This window comes from Lampetra planeri, chromosome 35 (assembly GCF_965212315.1).
Source record: "Lampetra planeri chromosome 35, kcLamPlan1.2.h2, whole genome shotgun sequence".
Classification (NCBI taxonomy): Eukaryota; Metazoa; Chordata; class Hyperoartia; order Petromyzontiformes; family Petromyzontidae; genus Lampetra; species Lampetra planeri.
The window spans coordinates 10,316,797-10,338,967 of NC_136141.1; positions in this window are offsets into that span (position 1 = coordinate 10,316,797).

Below are 22,171 nucleotides of genomic sequence, written 5' to 3' on the forward strand. Positions count from 1 at the left end.
CGGGAGGAACTAAACATAGCGCGCTTTGCACGAGGGCACATCGCAAATTAACGATGCCGGGAGTGATGCGGTGACGCCCACTGTGCTGGCTGCCTGCGACCGACTCCGTCAGCTGCTCTCTGCGGCGGTGTGGGCATCCGTGAGAAGGAATCTGCAGATCATCTGGGCGGGAGCGAGGAAACGGAGACACACTCGCTTCGGGAAACACTGCGGGGAAGACGGCCTCCACTCTCAGGGCCCCGTCGCCGAGCTCCCAACACGGTTTACGAAACAAAACTTATTATTTTAATTTTACCAGGTAAGGTCCACTTGAGGCTATACTGTATAGCTCTTTGTCAGAAGGGACCTGGCGATGACAATTGATAGCTCATGTTGCTAAAAGGGAGGGGAAAAAATCCACGCGACCACGGGGGAGAGAGAGAACACGCAAAGTCCAAACATACAGACATCAGGGTTGGGTTCGAACCCACGACCTCCTGTATACCAGGCGAGGGAGTTAACATCTCACCACTGTTGGAGTCAGTGCCACTCACGTGATATTGGAGATATTTGGAAAGTCCGTGTCACTGTTAAAATACCCACGTCTTGATGAGCAGCGAAGGCCAGGGTAGAAATGTTGGCGTTAGAAACACACACACACAAATATAGTAATTCGTAATATTTCATCAAGGATTTCGAAGCGCTGCACAAGACACAGCAGCAAACGTCCGTCATGAAAGTAACTCTAAACTGGTCAATAGTTTTGTAAAACGAATCCTGCAGGTTAATATTCACCCCGTGGTCGCGTGGATTTGTCTACGGGTCCTTCGGTTTTCCCTCCACGTTTAGAAACACGCGTTTAAAGTATTTGGCTGCTATAGATTTCCACATGATAATCCACTTTGTTGAGCTATCATTTGTGACCCAGTCGCTTCTATAAAATAGCTATATAGTTCACCGGCCTTACCTGGTAAAATAAAATATAAAATAGTTAACCTTAGTTTGAAAATAGGAGTCTTGCTGGAGTACGTATATACAATGTAAACTATAAAACTAAACTAAATGTTCCAGCAGCATAGGAAGGATCGCGCTTTGCATGACTGCTCGTGTTGAGCCTTACAATCGTGAGTCCCCGGGATTTCCTTGCGACTCTGAGAGTCTCCGTGGTGCCATGGGGCGAGCCACCACCCACCCGGCGCCTTTCGAGGCAAGAATCAGTTCTGCAAGGTGAAGCACGCTGACTCCCCCCCACCGCACCCAAACCTGACCGGAGAAACCTGTCCATGCTCTCGTGTCCCCTCCCTCTCAGCGCAGAGCGCCGTCAGCCCAGGCGCTCTGTACGAACATCTCCGGGAGTTATTGCAGCCTCGAAGAGCGTCACGTGTTTAGTCGCACGAACTTTTAGCGCACGGCACTAGACGGATAATCTCTCGCAGGGCACTGCGGTGCTCAGAGCCAGAGGTCAGCTCATGCAAGCGGCTATCATGGAGCTGCTACTTCTGAGATCCCTTCAATGGGCCGAGTTCACGCAGCCCCTTGGATTTCCAGACCGGTGTAAGAATTAAGCATTCTCCAGCCGCAGCATTTGTTTCAGCAAGAAAACTAAGGGCCGCTTCTCGACCTTGTGAGTCTCACACATGCTGCTGGAACAATCGGATGTTTTTGGCAAGAGCACTCCGTCTAAACTATAGTGCCCCTCTTCAACGCAAACAAACAAAGCCATGGGCCATTATAGTTTGTGCACGGTATTGTTCCGGCCTGCGTGAATATTTCTGTCGCAATGGGTTTTCCTCGTCATGCTCACACTGAAACATCTGGTAATCTAGCAGCATTTTGTTTAAGAGAGCTGACCGTCCAGAGTTTGCTCGGTTAAGTATGAGTATCACTTGATTGCATTGGCGTGGAAAGCCAAGTGGCTGATGGAAGAAACCCCTCATTTTAATTCTTGCGTGTGCAGACACAGAACCAAGTTCTGCTCACATTTCCGTTTCCCCCACGATGCTCCACAGCCACGTACGATGATGAGTTGATGCCACAGTGTGGAGTGCAGCGCTGTCGCCCGCTCTGCCATACGAGCGCCACGCGCTCTTGGCATCGGCATGAGCTGTCATCTATTCCCATTCATTGCAGAAGCAAATTTGATGGGGGGGGGGGGGGTTGTGCAGTCATTGGTAAAGGAGCCGAGACCATCATCTCGCGGCATGCGAGAAGCCCGGTTTAAACCGAGAGCTGGCGCCGATTGAGCCGCTCTCCAACCTGAGCCACTGGGGCTGCTTGAGTTGCTCGTACGCACTGGTACGTGGCCACAGGCGACAACCCCAACATTCACGTCGTTTTCGGTCTTAAGCAGGTGGCGTCGATGAAGGGCGCTGAAGCGTTTGAGGGCGGCGCGCTTCCGTTGATTTACAAAACGCCGCTCGGCGTCCGCGCCGCTCCACTCCGTCAAATCGCCGAGAGGCGGGGACGACGATGACGACGACGATGATGATGATGACGACGACGACGAAGCGACGACGACGATGATGATGACGACGAAGCGACGATGATGACGATGATGATCACGACGACGATGAAGATGACGATAATGACGATGATGATGATGACGATGATGACAATGATGATGATGACGATGACGACGACGATGATGATGATGACGACGACGATGATGATGACGATGATGATGACGACGATGATGATGATGATGACGATGATGATGACGACGATGATGATGACGATGATGACGATGATGATGATGATCACGACGACGATGATAATGACGATGATGATGACGATGATGATGACGATGATGATGATGACGATGATGATGATGATGACGATGATTATAACGATGAAGATCATGATGATGATGACGATGACGATGATGACGATGATGATCACGACGACGATGATGATGATGACAACGATGATGACGACGACGACGACGATGATAATTGTGCTTGAGCCGCGCCTGTGTGCGAGTATTCACAGTGAAGGAGGCAAATTTCTCCTCGCGCAGTAGCGCGGAGACGATTAACAAAGCCGCCGCCGCCGCCGCCGCCGCTGCCTGGCGCGCGCGATTGTAAAGCAGCGACAATTAACCCCACTGAGGCTGCGTGATTCACACTGCGCGGCAGCGACGCGTGAATGGTCTCACCACCTTTGTCACAATTAGAGACGCCTCGTGAGGAGAGCGGCTCGAGAGAGCGGCTCGAGAGAGCGGCGTGCCAAGTGGCTGATCTTGCGGCAGGGTTCGTGGTGCGGGTGGAACGCGCGCGCGCTGCGACGTGAACCCGGCGCACTCGAGTTCGGTGTCCGGCCGAGGTCAGCATCGGTGGCGAGCGACATCTGAACTTGTCCTTAGTGGAGGGGGGGGCATTGTTCGACAGCTCGCACTGACCGGCGTGGTGAAGTATGGTCGACTTAACAATATTGTTTGAGGGACGGGGCGGAGAGCCTTCGTGCAGCTGGTGATTGACAAAGGGCTGTTACATGATTATTGATAGTGTGTAAATATTCTTGCTGAAATGCATATTTACATCTGTGCATCGCGTATTGTGTTTGGTCTGATCCAGAATTCTCCTGACTTAGTAAGGCACGGAATAAGTGAGGCCAATACGTGCAGTATTTACAAATAAATACGAAAAAAATAACATCTCCATTAACGCTCGATCGCATTGATTCTCACTCGCCTTTGTCAATATAACAAAATCCCTACGATTTTACCTAAATCGTACACATTTTCCCACTCTCACGACGTGCAATTCGACGGCTTGCATCGTGAGCGTAAAAATGCTATCGCAATCTATGACTCGATGCCGGCATCGGCCCGTGCCTAATGAGCGGAGGAATACGCCACGCGTGTAAAACAACACTGACGCACAGGGCAGTCGCACCACGATCCGGTATCACCACGTGAGCTGATGTTGTTATTTCACCAGCCGCTCCTCTCGGGAGCGTGCATCTCCGCGGAAGCTCATCGGCGGCACATCGCCACCACCGCCACCAGCACCACCCCTCCACCCGAACCCCCACCTCCTTTCAAGGATTTTGCTTCGCGCTCCCTCTCCAGAATTTGAGGAGCTCAGAGGCTCGGAGCACAGAGCACGGATCCCCTGACAGCGCCCGTCCCCCTCTTCTCACAGCTCACTCCCGCTGTGCCCAGCCCTGCGACTCTCACGGCCCAGCAGCGGCTACTTCCAAACTCTCCCCCTGCCTGCCTGCCCGCCCTCCCACCCCATCAATCCTCCACCATCACCACCACCACCGCCCCCCCCCCCCAATCACTCCCACCTCCACTACCGCCCCCGATCCCGGCACCAACCCGCTCGTCTCTCCCCTTCCCTCCCTCCCGCCGCTCCTCCGCCTCCACCCCGACCCCCTCTGCGCCCTTCGCAAGCCTCCTGCCCACGGCCCCCTCGTCGCCACGCGCGCGGAGTTTTTGTTTCGGTTGCGCGCAAAGCCCGCGGGGTCAGAGCTCGCGACGATGAGAGGCGCGTGAACGACGCCGCTCTCGGGGCGCCTCCGCGGCCGTTCCGGGGGACACTTTGTGCCATCGGCGACGGACGCGCGCGCGCGCACCCCTCGCAGTCGCTTTTAGGGGTTTTTTTTTTTCAAAAAAATGTGACGATTGTTATGCCCGTCGAGCGGGAACAGGTTAGTCCACTTGTTCTGAGACGATTCTCACGTGTTCGAGGTGAGCGGCGGGGTGGTGTGCACGAGGAGGCAGAGTAATCGACACCGGGCACGGTCTCCAGCTGATGACTCGACCTCCCGTGTTCAAACAACCGCAGGTACGTGTTTGGTCGAGTGCGCTTCGTACGGACATTTTCTACGTGACGACGACCGTGTAGCGCACGTCGGCAGTTATACGCATCGCTCACTCGCTCATCTCGCTCGCTCGCTCACTCGGGCGCGTTGTTCTCCATGGACGGCGTCTTGAGCCACGTTTTGTGTTGCCGCGGCAGCCGCTCCTCCCGCCGCCGGGCTTCTCGAGGCAGCTCCGCGTATTTACACGCCCTCGACTCGCCCTCGACTCGCGCCGCCGAGCGCAGCTGACAACCGCGCGCCGAGTTAACCCGCGAGCGCCGGCGCTGTGCGAGCGAGGCACTTCAATTAGCACCGCGCGCCTGAATCCGCGGCTCACGATCCGCTGGCCGCCGCGGACGCGGGGCTGCTGGGACTGGGGGATGTGGCGCCCCTATTAGTGCCACTCATTCCCCGCTGCGTGGACGGCGTGGCCTCCTCCTCTTCCTCGTCAACGCGTGCTATTTAAAGGTCGTTGCCGGGTTTTTTTCTCTTCACTTTGGCTTTCTTTTATGCGTTGGAGTGTATTATTTCTACATATTTTTTACGCGTTGGAGTGTATTACTGATTTATTTGTGTTGCTGTTGCTCCTCTTTCTCCCGGCTTCCGTCTCAGCTTTTTATTTCGTGATTGCGATGGTCTCGAGATGGCCTGCTTCATGAATGTGCGCAGACGGGACGCGATGCTGCCCGATGCGATTGTCTTGGGTGTAGGGGCCGCGTTGAACCCATTTGTATCTCATTCTGTCGGTATTATTCCCTTAGCTCTGCTTCGGACATCTGCGGGTCAGTGTTTTTTTTTGTTAACTATTATTTCCAATTCAGCGAAACTACTCCGTGTGCTAATATCGTTGACGCAGTTATAATCGTCATCATAATTTTACCGGCAGCAGAATTCTCTCTCCACTGCTGGATGGCGGCTGGTCGGCACCGCCAATATTTATATGTATTGCACGTGTTACGTCTTGACATTTGAATGCGCAGTGGCCCCATTAAATTGCCTGAGCCGCTTTACTAGGAGACAACAAGCCCCATCCATGTGTGTGTGTGTGTATATACACAGTATTAATATTCAGCGAAGCCTCGTATCGCTCCGTATTATTCTTTCACAAGGAACCCTCTTGGTTTTAAATGTTAAATGTGGTTCCGCGCTTGTTCCACCGCTAATTATTGGGTAATATTTCATCGGCGTTTCCCCGACAGCCTACATGTCCCCATAGCCACACACTCGCACACGTGCCAGCTCCATTCCTGCCCGTGCCCCTTGATGTCTCGGCACCTGCAGGCAACGCTCATCCTCGACACCGCTGGCGCTCAGCGAGGACGTTGCTCTCCAGATCCCCCCCCCCTCTACCCTCCGGATAGAGGGGGGGGGGCGGAGGTGGGGGGGGGCAATGGTGGAGCAGAGGGGTGGGGGGGTGTACAGCCCTCATTCGGCGCTTTATTTTCTCACCGAATATTCTCTGCAGGTCGTTGGCAATAGACAGAATGGAGTAGGCGAGTGGACACGTGACCACGGCCGTAGAGAGCGTTCTATACTGGACGTGGTGGCCCGGATGGGGATGTATTTTTTTCTGGGTCTGTCGGGAGGCCGGAGTAGACACGTCGCTTGTAACCACAGCCAAAATACCGCTGCTGCTGAAATCATCATAATGACTTATTTACGAAGAAGAGCCACACTGAGTCAGGAGGGTCCTGTTACATTCGAGTGGTTGGCCAACACCAATACTTCGTGTGTGGGCTTAGCTTCGGGGAGTAAGCTGGATCACCCGCAGGAGACCCGTGCGGGGACAGCGGGCGCACCTGCACACTCCACAGCGACAAGTGCGCGCGAGTCAGGAGTCAAACCCAGACCTATCTTGCTGCGAGGCACGAGCGTTACCGCCTCTTGCCACCCTGACGCCCGAGTGAGGGGTATACAGGACGTGGCATGCCCGGGTGCAGGAAAGGTGTCCTGGGTAGCTGACTCAGGCACACACAGAGGACGGAATCCCCGTGCGCACGCCATGCTGGGCCCCGATGTAAGTCCATCCACGGGCCCCACGGTCGTGTGATGTTATGTCCCTCGCCTGGTATGGAGGAGGTCGTGGGTTCGATCCCGACCCTGACGCCTGCTGCTGTATATTTGGAGTTTGCGTGTCTCTTTCTCTCTCATCATCATCACGGTGGCTTAGGAGATGTTAACTACCTCGCCTGGTCTACAGGAGGTCGTGGGTTCGATCCCGACCCTGACGCCTGCTGCTGTATATTTGGAGTTTGCGTGTCTCTCTCTCTCTCCCCGTGGTCACGTGGACTTCTTTCCGGGTCGTCCGGTGTTCCCTCCACATTTAGAATCCACACGGCGCTTAGAGTGTTTGGTTGCTGCTATGAATTTTCACGTGATGATGATAAGCCACTTCGTTGAGCAATCATTTGTGATAGCCAGTTCGCTACTGAAAAAAAGAGCTGTATAAGCCTCAAGTGGGCCTTACCTGGTAAAATAAATTTGAATAAATAGGTCGATCGGTCTGGGCTCCGGGTTCAGAGGTCAGCGGTGTGGCAGCGCTCCCCGTACGGAGCCGGCTCACGTGATGGACTCGCGTTTCTTCAATCGCTGCTGCGAGATGGGGGGGGGGGGGTCCCGGTGAGCTCGAGAGCCACCTAATGAGGGATTCCTGCGTCAACGGAGGATGTTGCGTCCAAGCGAACAGTTGCAAGCGGGGGGTGTCGTTGCAGGCGAAGTCGCATTTTGTTGTTCTTGTTGTGAGTTGTAAAACGTGCGCGCGAGCGGCACGAGTGAGTGAGTAAACCGACGCGGCTCGGCAAGGACCGTGGCACGTAGTGCACAAAGCACGTCAACGATCGTCTCGTACACACACAAAAGAGCGATGTGAACTCTCGCAAAAAAAAAAAAACGTCAACGAAACTTTCATGCCGAGAAGCGACGTAACGAACGGGATCCTGTTCACCGTGCTGAGCTGGTCCGCTCCCCCCCCCCCCAGCACGTCCGTCTTTGTCTTCCTTTCGCACCATGTACCCAGCTCATTGGGATGGGCGCCTATCTCAGCGCTGCGCGTAATTGAAGCGCTCAGAGCGTCGGGGTTTATCGTCGTTGCCCCCCCCCCCACGCCGTCAGCGACATCATCATCGAGTGCTAAATCACCTCCACAGAATCGTCGCGATAACCGTCACAACATTGGCCGCGTGAGATAATAATTGCCAATTGTCTCGTGTGCTGCAGGGGCGAGCTACGCAGTGCACACACACACACACCGTGTGCCACAGTCAGCGTGATCTCCGGGACACGGAAGAGCTCAAATGAGCCTTGAGGCATTTCGCGCTCATCTCCCGTTTACAGCCCTGTGCCCGTGGCGGAAATTCCACATTGATATGGCGCGGCGAGTCTCTCCAAAGGGCAACCACTACTGTATTGGGTGAGGAGTCGTGGGCAGGACACTGTGCTATGAGCCTGCCCCATTCAATTCCCGGCCATGGCTACCATCAGTGACAAATTCTGTCTGGAACACAATTCCCTGGATCCAGCCCCCCACCTCTTTAAACAGAATCAGAATCTATATTTATACTGCTGGAGAAATCCGATGAGCTATAAAACCTAAGAATATGAATCCTTGCAGTCACGAAAGCTTCAAATCTAGAATTAATGCCCTCTACGGGGAGGAATTCCACCTATCTGTTAAGCTCATTTACTTGATACAGCTGTCGGGCTGTGACGGGTCCACCTGAAGACGGAAGCTTGTGTTGCCTCCGAAACGTCGTGATTTTTATTTTATTTTATTTTTATTAATTTTAATTTTTTACCTACGTGACTTTACCGAAAAAACCTAAGAATATCGTATTGTTATTAAGCGACTGCATTGCCGACTGGGTACATAATAACAAATATCTCTACAGGGTGGTTCAGATGTCTTGTGACCCCCAATTCATTGACCACTAAGTTTTTGTCGTTTCTTCCTTTGCTCATTTATTTATGTGTTCACACCCATTGGGGGTGGGGGGTGGTGTCACAAGACATCTGGAGCACCCTGCAGACGACAACAACACATCTCCATGAGCTTTATTGAGCATCGGCCCACGGTGGCGCGGTGCCTCATTCCTCGAACCAATTCCATCCTTGCGTGTGATGGTGGCGGCAATGCAGTGGGTTCACGAGATCGATGCCAATGTGGAGGTCCACCGCCACCGCAGCCGCCGCTGCTGCTGCTGCTGGCCACGACAAGAGAGAGGGCTTCAGCAGAGAGAGGGAGAGAGAGAGGGAGAGAGAGAGGGAGAGTTGGCGTGCCTTTGCTGCTCATCCTCTTCCGTTGAAGGAGCGCGGCCTGCAGGGGCTTACGAGCGGGGTCCATTCCGTCATCGATGAAAAATGAAAGTCATTCATTTGAATGGCAGCAATTGATGGCTAAAGCTGCCGGTAGGATTGTTGAGTTACTGCGTGGGTAGTGGACCTGGTGCCTGTACGCATGACAAATAGTAGGTTTGTGTCATCTCTGTGCACCTATGAGTATTATGTTTTTTTTAATCTCCCCCCCCCCCTCTCCTTAGCTGCGCAGATTTTCCCCGGGAACTCTGGGTTTTTCGCCTCGATAATCGCAATTACAACAAAATATTCCCAAAGTACGCCAATGCGATGCGCCCGGGGGAGATTTTTGCTAAATAAATAAATAAGTGTGGCTCACCAGAAACGTCTGAGCTGCGCCGTGTGAAATGAGAGATTAATAAACTCCACTTTGTTGTGCACATTTCAGCTGAACTGCCATTAAATTCCGCAATAAAATTCACGCTCCACTGAACTATTGGCAATGAAACTACTCAGCTAAGAAATGCTGCGCTGAAAAAGTTTAACTTTTTTTTAATATGCCTTTTCTTCCAAAGGCATATTGCGAGCAAATTAGGACCATCAAGGTTAGCCTTTGTAAATGACTAATGTCGATGCTAATGCTGCTCGCGCGTGCGCGGAGTTCCAGCGAGAGGCTGCGAGCAACGCGCTGGTGTTAACCAGCTCATCTAAGCTGCGGGGCAGTGCACGCCGCTGGCTGGAGGTCTAGAAAGACTGGCACCCAAGGCATGGCCACGCGTCTTTAGAGGGACGCGCACCGCGTGGGCGAGATGGAATGATGAAATCAGCTCGTGTTTTTTGGCTGCTGGGTAGAACGTTACATCGCAGAGCCGGGAGAGATTGGGCGATTAACCGGGGTTGGACCTCTGTGCAGCAGTGGATTGATTGGGGCCGCTGCTTATGATGATGACGACGACGACGACGAATACTGTTGTGGTGATGGACTATCCAATGTGTGCACAGCGCCATTGTATTGCGCGGGGCTAATCCATACACTTGCGTGATTATTTGCGGCATAACGATATATATACAAAAAAACTACAAGCATAAAAAATGACAGTAATAACACTCTACGAGCTTTCGGCAATCAACTGCTGGATGGAGACCTCCGCTTGCCCTGTCGGTCGTGGGGGGGAGCGGGGACTCGAACTCAGCAAGAAAGAAAACAACGGGCGCGGAGTGCGGCGCGTCAATAAACAAACGCTCGCACGAGCGAACGTCTCTGCAGCAAATCTATCGCCAGACTTCCACATTTTTGGAATTCGTGATCCCGAGAGCGTCACGTGATGTTCGCAGAGTGCCTGCGAGGCTAGCGGGCGGGCGGGCTGGCTGGGTGCGGAGGGCATTGCGTAATGAGCGGTTATAGCAATGCACCCCTGCGTGAGATCACGGCTCTTAGGAACGAAACAAACCTGCGGTGACAACACTCATGTCGCACGCACGCGCATTCATCGTGCACGCGCGCAAGGACCGTTAGGTAATCTTGTCCGGCACTCGGAGCGCAGAGTTGACGGTGTCCCCCGGAGCTGCGCGCCAGCTGTTGCGCTGCAGGCGGCCCCTGCGGTGTCGTCGTGTGTCGGCGGCCCCGTGCCCGAAATAAATAAATGCGTGCGTATTCTGCGCACAAATGAATGCGCACGCACGCGGCGAAAAGTGTGCGCAGAAATCTCGGTGCATTTTTGCGTAACCTGCTTCAGGCGAAATGCATTCGCAAATCGACGCTCGTTGCGCGAACATAAAGGGGCGCGCGAAAGCGCTCGCGCGTGCACGCGGGCACCGAGTGTGGCGACTGTGATCCCCGGCACGCACGCACGCACGCAAACACGATTAGCTCCTCCACACGTCGCTCGCTCCCTCCCTCTACCCTCTGCCCTGCCACACCATCTCAAACCCCCCCCCACCAAACCCACCCCCCCCCAAACCCACCCCCCCAAACCCCCCCCCCCCCCCACCGCCACTCCGCTGCTGTTCTTGTAACAGGAGGTTCTTTTTCGTTGCGCCTATCCGATGTCACATATCAATTTTTTAACAATTCACGGCAATTAGGCAAGGCATCGTGGTCTCCGGTAATCACGCGCGCCCAGGGAGGGCGCAGCTTCCATTGTTCCTCCCGTGACACTAATGGAGGGCTCCTGAAGGCCGTGGTAATTTTACCACGCCACGGGCTCATTACCCAGGAGCAACCTTTTGTTTCCACTCCGTCTTGTCGTGTTCTCTGCCGCCGCCGCCGCCGCCGGCTCTGCGTGGCTGCCAGCGATCGCGTTCGACCGCGCCGGCCCCAGCGGGTTACGTGTCGCCAGCGGACGCGGCCGGCCAACCAACTTTGGCGCGACCCGGTTGAATTCTCTCGACGCGAGAATGCAACCGCGCCGACGGACGGGGAGAGGTTTAACGTTTGGAAGCGTGAACGGGAAAAAAACAACAAAGCACGTGGGCTCAGCGAGGGGCGCGTCGCCGCATAGGGACGACGACTGCCGGTGGTCAGGGATCGCGACGGAGTGGCAGCCCAAGGAGGGTGACAATAACCAGAGAGGACGATCGCAGCGGAGATGGAGCGGTAACATCGGCTCGCGCGCAGGGCGCCAGCCAGACTCGCGGCTTGGGGGGAGGCCTTCATCCAGCAGTGGGTTGATCACGACTACTCATGACGATAATGATGGGAATACGAGTGCAATATTAATAATAAATGCATGTCTTGGTGTTGTATTCAACGCCTTTAAAACAAATGAGTGCTAGATTGGTGAAACATATCACGTGCAATATCTGACGCCATATATTTGGACACATATGTAGGATGGACATCAACAGGAACATTTAAAGTCTTGTTGTTGTTGTTTGGAAAAATGGAAGGAACCGGAAAGAGAAGATGACCTCACAGAGATCGGCTTGACGACGACGACAACTTGAGAGATTGGTGCCAGAAAGATGTGGCCACTACTTGAGCGTGTTGGCACAGGACAGAGGAAAGTGGAAACAAATTATTAAATCTGCAGTGGAAACCTTAGGGCTATCTTCCCATGGATCTCGACCATGATGATCTGACGCCAGACCGCCACGTACACTCCGCAAACAAGACGCATCCTGAGCGCGACATCAGAAATAAAAAAATATCGCGCAGAAGAAAAAAACCCAATCAAGTTGTGTGTCACTCGCGCCATTGGCGACGACGCGTGGGGAGTATTGGTTTCAATCGAGGGGCTCGTCTCGCCGGGTCGCTCGAACGACGCCATCAAAACAAAGACAATCTTTTCAAAAGGAGAGCAAAAAACGTAACCAATGAACTGCAACTTAAAGCGCGCACGCGCGCGACAAACTCAAAGTTGCTCAACCGTCTTCCAAATGCTTCCATTTGACGACGTTAGAGTGTGCCAATTAGACCACTCCACGCGTCCTGCTGTCGTATTATCTATTTATTTTCTACAAACAAAACAAATATAGAATTCTCTTCATATCTGTACCGAGGATTGGGCTTTCGAGTGGTGGTGCAGCGCGTATTACGGCCACACCGCGCTAAAAACCTGCCGACCTCTGTTTCAATTCCCAGCCGTGGACATCATAGGTGGCGATTGGTATCATAATTGGCACCTCCGATTTACCACGGGTAGCTACGGTGCAAAAGAAGTTCAACGTACGTACATATACACAGCCAGCACCTGGGGTTTCCCCCCTTCACCAACCTGTATTATTTCAATACGTGGTCATCTCATCAGCAGAGTCAGGCTTGCTTGAACAAACGCTGAACTGCCATATGTTTATAGGCAAAATACTTCACGCAAAAATAATCATTGTGGAGAATACATTTAACAAAATATATAAAATATCTCCTTCGGTTGAGAGTTTGCATGCACTGAATCAATGCAGCTGATGTTATGCACTCCCAGAAGGCCGTGGGGGCTGTATAAAACATGCTTTAATATTTGTTACGGAGATGAACACATGACCGAGTTTAATTGTCTACTAGTATAGTTCGTTATTTGTATTCTCCACAATGACGCCGATGTGACTTTTGCGCTATGCTCTGACCAGTGTAGTGAAGTATGGCCAGACAGCCCTCAGGGCCACCGTGGTGCTGTAGAGGACTTCGACTTGCAGTGGATTGAGATATAACTCGTATTAGTGCACTGTGTAACAATTATACTGGTAGGAACCTCCTGGTTACACCAGCCCACAGGGGATTATTGTGTCCGTCCGTCATGCAGGGAGGGGCTGGGTGGGGAGGGAGGGGCTGGGTGGGGAGGAGAGGGTGGGGAGGGGCTGGGTGGGGAGAGTGGGGAGGGGCTGGGTGGGGAGGGTGGGGCTGGGTGGGGAGGGGCTGGTCACCCCGTGGTGCCCTTATAATACTCAACGTTTAACCTACTCACGCCGGCTTGTGCCCGCCCTCACAATCGGGCATATTTGCGGAATACACCACGCCGCCGTTGACCCTGGCCATTGACCGAGCAACCCAACGTTCCTACCAGCTCCCTCCGCAGGAATGTGTTTTTTTTTGTTCCTGGGTAGTAAGTGTTATTTCCTAATTGCTTATGCCGAAAAGGTATAGAAAATGGCTATTATTCCTCACAAACTTTGCTTTTGTGACCAGGACAGTGATATTTTGAAATGTACCTATTATCAATGAGAAAACGGGCGAATTTGTGTCTTTTCGTTCACATAAAGTCAGAAAAAACAACATATGAATAAAAATGAACATGTATTTATAATAAAGTAATATAAAAATGGCTCCCAAAGATTTAGAAGTGAGTAGTTTTTCGAGATTAACGATTATACAGTAAATCACTTTCACGAATCAGCCCCCAAATGTAGTCTCCCATCGTGTTCTCGTTATACTGTCCTTGGTAGCAGCGTTCAAAGTCCAGTATATCCTGGTGGAAGCGCTCGCCTTGCTCTTCCGAGTACGCTCCCATGTCTTTGAATTTATCAAGATAATTATCAAGGATATGGACTTTGAGGGACATCCTACAGACTATTGTGCTGTAGTTCTTCACCAGAGTCTCAACGAGCTCCACATAGTTTTCGACCTTGTGATTGCCCAGGAAGCCACGAACCACTGCGACAAAGCTGTTCCAAGCTGCTTTCTCCTTACTCGTGAGCTTCTTGGGGAATTAATTGCACTCCAGGATCTTCTTTGTCTGCGGTCCGACGAAGACACCGGCTTTGACCTTTGCCTCAGACAGCTTAGGGAAGAAGTCTTGAAGGTACTTGAAGGCTGCCAACTCCTTATCTACAGCTCTGACAAATTGCTTCATAATGCCCAATTTGATGTGCAGTGGTGGCACCAGCACCTTCTGGGGGTCCCGCAGTGGCTCCCACTTGACGTTGTTCCTCCCCACAGAGAACTCGGTCCGCTGTGGCCAGTCCCGCCTGTGGTAGTGCGCCTTGTTGTCCCTGCCGTCCCAACGTCAAATATCGCAGGGAAACTTGGTAAAACCGCCTTGGAGACCCATCAGGAATGCCACCATTATACTCATCATACTTCAAGGCGTCCAACAAGGTCTTGATGCTGTTGTAATCCTCTTTGAGGTGCACCGAGTGAGCCAGGGGAAGAGACGGGTACTTGTTACCATTATGGAGCAGCACGGCTGCCAATGAAGAGGCTCCACTCATTCTGGTTACAGGCGATTCCGATTGCCTCGAACAGACTGGTCACATTGTGGCAGAAGCAGAGCCCATCTTGTGGAACTTGTTGGATGAAAGTAAGCAATTAGGGAATAACACTTACTACCCAGGAACAACAATGGTGTTACATAGTGTTGTTACTAACATCATCGTTCTTTATACTGATGGGGATGAAGTGATAAATGGGGGGCAGCAGCCACCAGTGCAGTGCAATCGGGCCTACGGTGGCCAGGAGATGTTAACTGCCACACCTCCAATTTGCATGTTTGGCTACGTACGGTGCGAAAAAAGTTCAACATACGTGAGGGGGGAATATTCGTACTATTGTCCTTCTGGCGTGTGTCGCTATCTGTTCCTCTGTGAGACAGTCAGTGAGGGCACTTGCGTAATGTTTGCCTCAATGAGTCGAGCGATGGGCACATCCTGACCGAATAGAACCTGCGACTCGGGGTGTTAATAAATAAGGAGCTGCTGCCGTGTGTCACGTGACCTTTGTCCTAGGTCAGGGGGAGAAAAAAAACCTTTTCGTGGAGCTTTGACATTTCTGACCTCTCTTTTCCTATCCCCGCAACTCTTTGAGTTAAACGTTTGGAAGAACTTTGTGAAATGAGGGGAGAAAAAAAATCATTTAAAGCGTGCGGTTGTTTCTTGGGAATTTGCATGGCGTGACACGAGCGCTCGAGCGTGGCCCTCTCTTGATTGTGACACTCCAGATTCTACCCTGCCGACGAGAGGCGTGAGGCCCACGGAGCCTTTCCTGGGTTAACAGATGACATCGTGGGTCTCATATTTTGCATCTTATTCCAGATGGACAATGTCGTTTGCGAGGCTAAATTTCTTCGCTGTGGAGTTGTGAAAAATGCAGAAAAGGCGCGATTAATTTCACGTGTCGATCACGTGCACGTTCGAAGATTTACCGTCGAAGTACAATCAGGCGATTCGTCGTAAACGTGTGGCCACGTGGGTGCTCTGACGAGAGCGGTGGTGCAGCGGTTAGCGCTACGCTGCGTTACAAAACCGGCCGCCCGGGTTCGATTTCCGCTCACGGCCAACACCATGGAGGATCCTCTGAACCGGTCCTGGGTCTCCCCTAGGTTGAGTCAGTCTCAAATAATGAATACCTGGTGCGGTGTCTACAAAAAACATCGCCACTGGAGAGACAAAGGCGGTCGGGTGTGGTGCTGACCACCCAACCCATCGTGTGCCGTGCTGGCATTCATAGGTGCTCGCCAACAGCACTTGCCCCAACAGTCTGTTAAGGATATACGAGGGGTCTTTGTCTATGCCAACAGGTGACCCTTGCAGCAAGTATTTTTGTTCGTGGCATTCGAATCCAGGCTCCCAACTTTGTTTAGGCCGAGCTCTCAACACGAACCGCTGTGGCCGTGGCCGCAAGCACGGCCGCCACGAGCCCCGGCGCAAGTGACAACAACAATAACAACAACAATAACAACAACAATAACAACAAGTGGCTCCCTGGCCAATTTCCATCCTCCTCCTTCGTCCGGAACCCGGACTGCTCCGGCCGGTCGCGCCCGCTTGCAGTTTTCACCTCCTGAGCACTCGTTCTGGTTTTGAACCTCAAGGGGTTTTTTTACTTGGTTAAATGAAGGTGAAATAATAAAAACATATCCACGCCGGGACACGCACGGTCGGAAGGCCCGGACGGTTGCGGTGGCCGCTTCCACGATGGCCCCGGCGCTCATTGCGGGCATCGTTAAGGACCCCCCCCCGACTCCCCTTTTGAGCTCCACGCACGGCGCTCTTTCTCGTTCGGGGGTCTCGACGCAGCTCGCGGTCCGGAGCCTCTCCGCTCGCAGGAGGAGCCCCAACCCCCTACCCCCCCGGGGGCCCAACGCTTCTCCAGCTGTGACGGTGACGCCCGCTTTAACACCAACGCGTGGCGTGCGTTGGTTTATTTGTATTAAATGACTGACACGGAGCGTCAGGCAGGTGTTTAAAGCGGAGAGCTCATTCAAATATCGCACGACTGGCGGCATTGCAATGAGGCGGCCAGCGGCTCGAGGGGAGCGATTGCGACGGCGGCGACGTGTTTAACACAAAACAAACGTCGGGCCAACGTGAAACCTTCGTTCACGTGGACGTTCCTCGCATGCACGCGCAACCAGCCCGGTCTTGGAGGCTCTTGGCCGCAAGGATGAGGACCTTTCCTCTCCCCGTCTCAGTTTCGCGAAGCGCGGTCACGGAGCGGTTGTGCAAGCGGACGCCACTGGATGTCGTCCTGCGCGCTTCGTTCACAGCGCGTGGCCCACGTGCCCACGTGCGTGCGCTCTCTCGCCGCGACGGGATGACAGAGCCCAGCCCCCTCCCGCCGCGCCCTCCGTGCTCCGTGAGAGCCTCCCGCCCGCGTGTTCGCCCGGCGCTGCGTTCGTGAAACGTCCGCTGCTTCGAGCACACCCGCACCTGTGTTTGTGTTGCTTTTTTGTGCTGCCTGTCGTGGAGCGAGTTCTGAGACTCTCGTTCTACCGGTAGCAGCTGCACACGTGGCATTTGTGCGAATGCTACTGTATAGGAATAAGAATGATCATATTAATTAGTCAATTCAGATATCTATCGCGCCGTGTTTTTGTACAGTGTTGTGGGCGAATATAAAAGTGGGTTTTTTTTCAGGCCAGAACACGCGGTAGAGCGAGTGGCTCGCAGTTCGATCCTGGTCGGGGGTGGACTCACCCCATCATCTCTTTGGGGTGGATAAAACTGGCACCACTTTGTTGGGAAGTCAACAGCGCTTTTCCCATGGGGAGACTCGCCCCTTGCCATAGCACTGTGTAATTTCCACCACTGGCTTAGGCCGACAAATAGATCAACACCAATGCTAACTTGGGACAGGAAATCACTTTTACTTTTACATGACATGACCGTCCTTACCGCTCCGCGTGAGAGCCAAGTGTAACCCGAGAGCGGCGGCCTTCATTCGATCCCCGGCAATTCGACGCGTTGCCGGCTCGGTGCCCCTCAAGAGTCCACCAACCTGGTCGCCTCGATAACGCTCAAAGTCACCGGTAGGATCCAACCAAACGCACCCCTCGCCCTGCGTCTGTCTGTGTCCGGGCCTACCACTCTCGTCTCGTCGCCTCTCCGCCGTCTCCCCCTGCCCCTGCCTGCCTGCCAAGCCGCTCGCCGCACTCATCCGGCCCTCTCGCCGCGGGACTTGCTATTTGCTTCTGGGGCTTCTGCTGCTGCTGCCTCATCCGCCACATCCCACCCCCTACCGCTCCACTCTGGAGCTCATCAACGTCCCCCACCCACCCTCTGAACTTCACTTGGCAACTTGCAGTCCGAGAGCCAACCAACTGCTCGCCCGCGCCCACTCTCTGCGCTGCTCGTGTTGAACAGTGGGAGGTGGAACAGCAACAGCAATACAATTTCACCGAGCCTCTTTAATACCATTGCATCTTGAACTGCTGTACGATCCATAATACTGTACGATAATGACCACAGTGACATCAAATAAGCGGGGCCACACCCCTTATAAATAGGACTCGCGGACAGGATGATTGAGTGCAGAAATCAAGCGAAAAGACGCGAACTTGTCCGGGTTGGCTGTCTCCAGCACGACAACGAGGGCTCTGCTGTGTTAACCGGCTCTAAGTCTCAGCTCCTCACACCAAAGACAAATTATCCTACGTATAGCCTTTAACAGACCGTTTGGGGCAAGTGCTGTTAGCGAGCACCTATGAAGGCCAGCACCGTGGCACACGAGGGGGTGGGGTGGCCAGCACCACGCCAAGGCCGCCTTTGTCTCCCCAATGCTGATCTTTTAACACACCGCCACCAGGTACTTATTTTAGGCTGAGTTGACCGAGGGGAGGCACGGGACCGGTTTACGATATTCGCTCCTCACACCAGACACCCGCTCACTGACCACCCCCGGATTTGCACTGCCAACCTCCCCCTCACACAAGCCAGGACGCATCGATTCACCGACGTCGATTATTCATCATCATCATCGTCATCATCACCGGCCATGGTCAATCCGCTGCTAGATGAAGGCCTCCCCAAGTCGCCGCCACCTCTCAACGACGCCGGTAAGCTCGCTTGCGCATTAACCGATCCATCGAAGATTCCTCGGCTTCTGGTCACGCTCCAACATCGACTCGTGAGCATCGAACTTGCATCGAATTTGCATCGAATCGCGCGTGTAAGTCGCGGCGTGTAAGTCGCGGCGTGTAAGTCGCCACGGGTGCTGCGCGTGTAGAGTCGTGTGCGTCGCAGTTCGCGCTACGCTGCGCTACGAAGCTGGCGAGCCGGGTTCCATTCCCGCTCACGGCCAACACCGGTGACGAATATCTGAGCCGGTTCTAGACCTCCCCTAGGTGGACTCAGCCTCAAACGAGTATCTGGTGAAGTGTGCAAACATCGCCACTGGGGAGACAAAGGCGGCCGGGCGTGCTGCTGGCCACGCGTCCCCTCGTGTGCCACAGTGCCGGCCTTCATGGTGCTACTCGCTGACCGCACTTGCCCCAGCAGTCTGTGAAGGCTACACGGGGGGGGGGATCTTTGTCTTTGTGTGCTGTGCGTACGCGGTGCAACGTGGGGCCCTCGCAACGATCGGCAGCAGCTGCATTCACAACGCGGCAAAACAAAATAACAAAGAAATGAACAACCCCGAATATCCCGCATCCGTTACACCTCTTGTGATTAGATTTGCCCAATGGGCCCGCTCAGACGTTTCGACCTCGTCCGTTTCAAACGTTGCTTGGCGCTGGGTTCCCTGGGGGTAGCGGCGATGCAGTCGTAATTTATGCAGGGAACACCGCAAATCTCTCCGTTCACGCTCGGACACACACAACACTGGGGAGCGTTGACTGCAGGCGCAGCCTCCCAAGTGTCTGGATGACTTACAGTTCATTATTTGGTGTGGGTGGGTGGCATACCCACGCACACAACAGCTCCCTTTTCCCATGGGATTCTTTCTCTTCTCAGGGGTATGTTTCGTTGTTCTTGTTGTTGTTGTTCAACTGGCCACGTGTGCACGTGACGGCATTCTTGGTAGCATCCTCCACACGCGAGCCCGGTTGTGTCACGATCATAATTTCTCTTTGACACTGGAGGAGGAATCCGATGAACTCCGAAGCTGTTTTTCACACGTGACCAGCAGCAACTTCCGTCGTGTGCGTGTGTTGACGTCATGTGTGTGTGTCGTCTCCATCGCGCCCCCCCCCATCCATAGATGAAATGCTTCGGATTCCCGGCGTCACGGTTCGATTCCGGGCCACGGCCAACGTCGTTGTCGAGATTGAAATCCCGACTAGCCGTGCGTCACCCCACGCCTCTCCCTCCACCCCCACCCCTTGACCTGCCCGCTGGGTTAACAAAGTACTCTCTGTTATGTCTTTATGGGAACATTCCTCACGTAACTTAACTTTTTAAATTAAACTGAAACTAAGCCACGAACTATTTTTATGTTTCCAGGTAAGGCCCACTGCGCTATGTTAACTCTTTTTCAGAAGCGACCTGGCCACAAATGATAGCTCAACCGAAGTGGCTTATCACGTGGAAATGTGTAGCAGTCATGTACTCTAAACGCACGTTGCTTCTAAATGTGGAAGGCAAACCCCTAGGAACCGGAGAAAAATCCACGAGACCACGGGGAGAGAGACATACAAACTCCAAATATACAGGTGTCGGGATTGAACCCACGACCTCCTGCATACCAGGCGAGGTAGTTAACATCTCGCTACCAGGACACTAACGAAATTGCCACACATCCCAATGCAAGGATCCTTCAGAAAAAAGCGTGTTTTGTGATTCAGTGAGGCTTTCAGCAACAAAGGACGCTCTGCCGCTCTATATGTTGTACACAGTCCTTGCTTGCTACAAATGAACCACAACACCTTGCTGATCCCGTCAAGGAACACAAAGAACCATCACGAGAACTCCGGTCATCCTCGCAGCAGCAGCAGCAGCTTCTGGCTAACCAGCGGACAAAGGCGGTGGCCACCGCATCTCGCGCTTTCAGATGCGCTTCTGCGGCCGTCTGAAACGCTCTACTGTCCGATATTAGGAAGCCACTGGAGCTGTGCACTTTTAGATCATCTAGATTGACAAACTCATTCATTTAAAACTCCTTTTCGTGTTTAGTTTGTTGTCCTTTCCCCGCATCTACGATTAGCACGGCTGGCCACATCCGGTGTAAACCCAGTTGAACACACACGTTGTTTCTGATTGAGGTCTCGGCTCACATCCCGGCCCCGCGTCACCTGAGCACAAAACGAGCGATGGTTGCCCGCCCTGCGTTCCGGCATCACGAGAGATCTCCTCCGGATTTGTCTCAGTTCGTGCTGATCAGCGCCCAGATTCAAGGGGGGGAGGGGGTCGGGGGGGGGTCGGGGGAGGTCTCCCTCCCAGTCAAAGGGCCGCATCGGAATATTGACCCCGGGGCAGAAGGGGGGGGGGATACCGACGTCAGAGCAACCTCAAGAGGGGCGTTGTCGCCTCTTGGTGGTGGTGGTCGCGGGACGCCTCCACCGCTTGCTCGCCACTAGAGGGCGCGCTTCTCCGCACCGCTCTACCCCCCGCCCCTCCCCCGCCCGCCCGCCCGCGTGTGTTTCACGAGTCGCTCGGGAGGGCAGCGGATCTCTTGTTGTGAATGAAACATTCTGAGAGCGAGCAGCAGCAAGCAAGCAAGGGGCCTCGGCGAATCAAGTCGAGGTCCCGCAAAACAATAAGCGACCTTCGCACACGAGTTTTGCGGCGAGAAAGAATGTGGCTTAATCTTTGTGTAATCCCCCTCCCAACACCCCCCCCCCGCCTCTCCACCCCCATCCACCGCCAGGCGTCGAACAAAGGCGGTGGTCACCGCGTCACCGCGCGGCGCTTTCACATGCGGCGCTTCTGCGGCCGTCTGGAACGCTCTCCACTCCGATGTTAGGAAGGCCACTGTGAGCTCAGGCAGTTGTAAATCATCGTCTAGATTGACAAACACATCTCTTCGGAACTGATGTTTGTGTGTTTAGTTTCTTGTCATTCCCCCCTGCACCGCCGATTAGCACGGTTCGGCTACGTACGGAACGAAATAAGTTCAACATACATGATGGTGATGATGGTGATAGTGGTGATGTTGAAGAGGTCTCTGCATGATGAGGAAGTGGGGGTTGTTGACGTCGATGATGGTGATCTCGATGAGGTGGCCGTCTGGAACGCTCTTCCGATATGAGGAAGCCACTGGGAGCTATAAAGCACTTTTGAATAATCTCGACGAACTAATTTCTTTAAACGTGTTTTTGTGTTTAGTAGTTTGTTGACCCCCCCCCCTTCGCACCTCCGGATTAGCACGGCTGACTACGTACGGTGCGAACGAAGTTCAACACACACGCACGCGTGTGCTCGCGTGTGTGTGTCCGTGCGTTCCTCTCCACACAGCTCTCCCCCCTTACCCTGACGCTCACTTGCGTCGCCATGGCTGCAACCTTTGAAA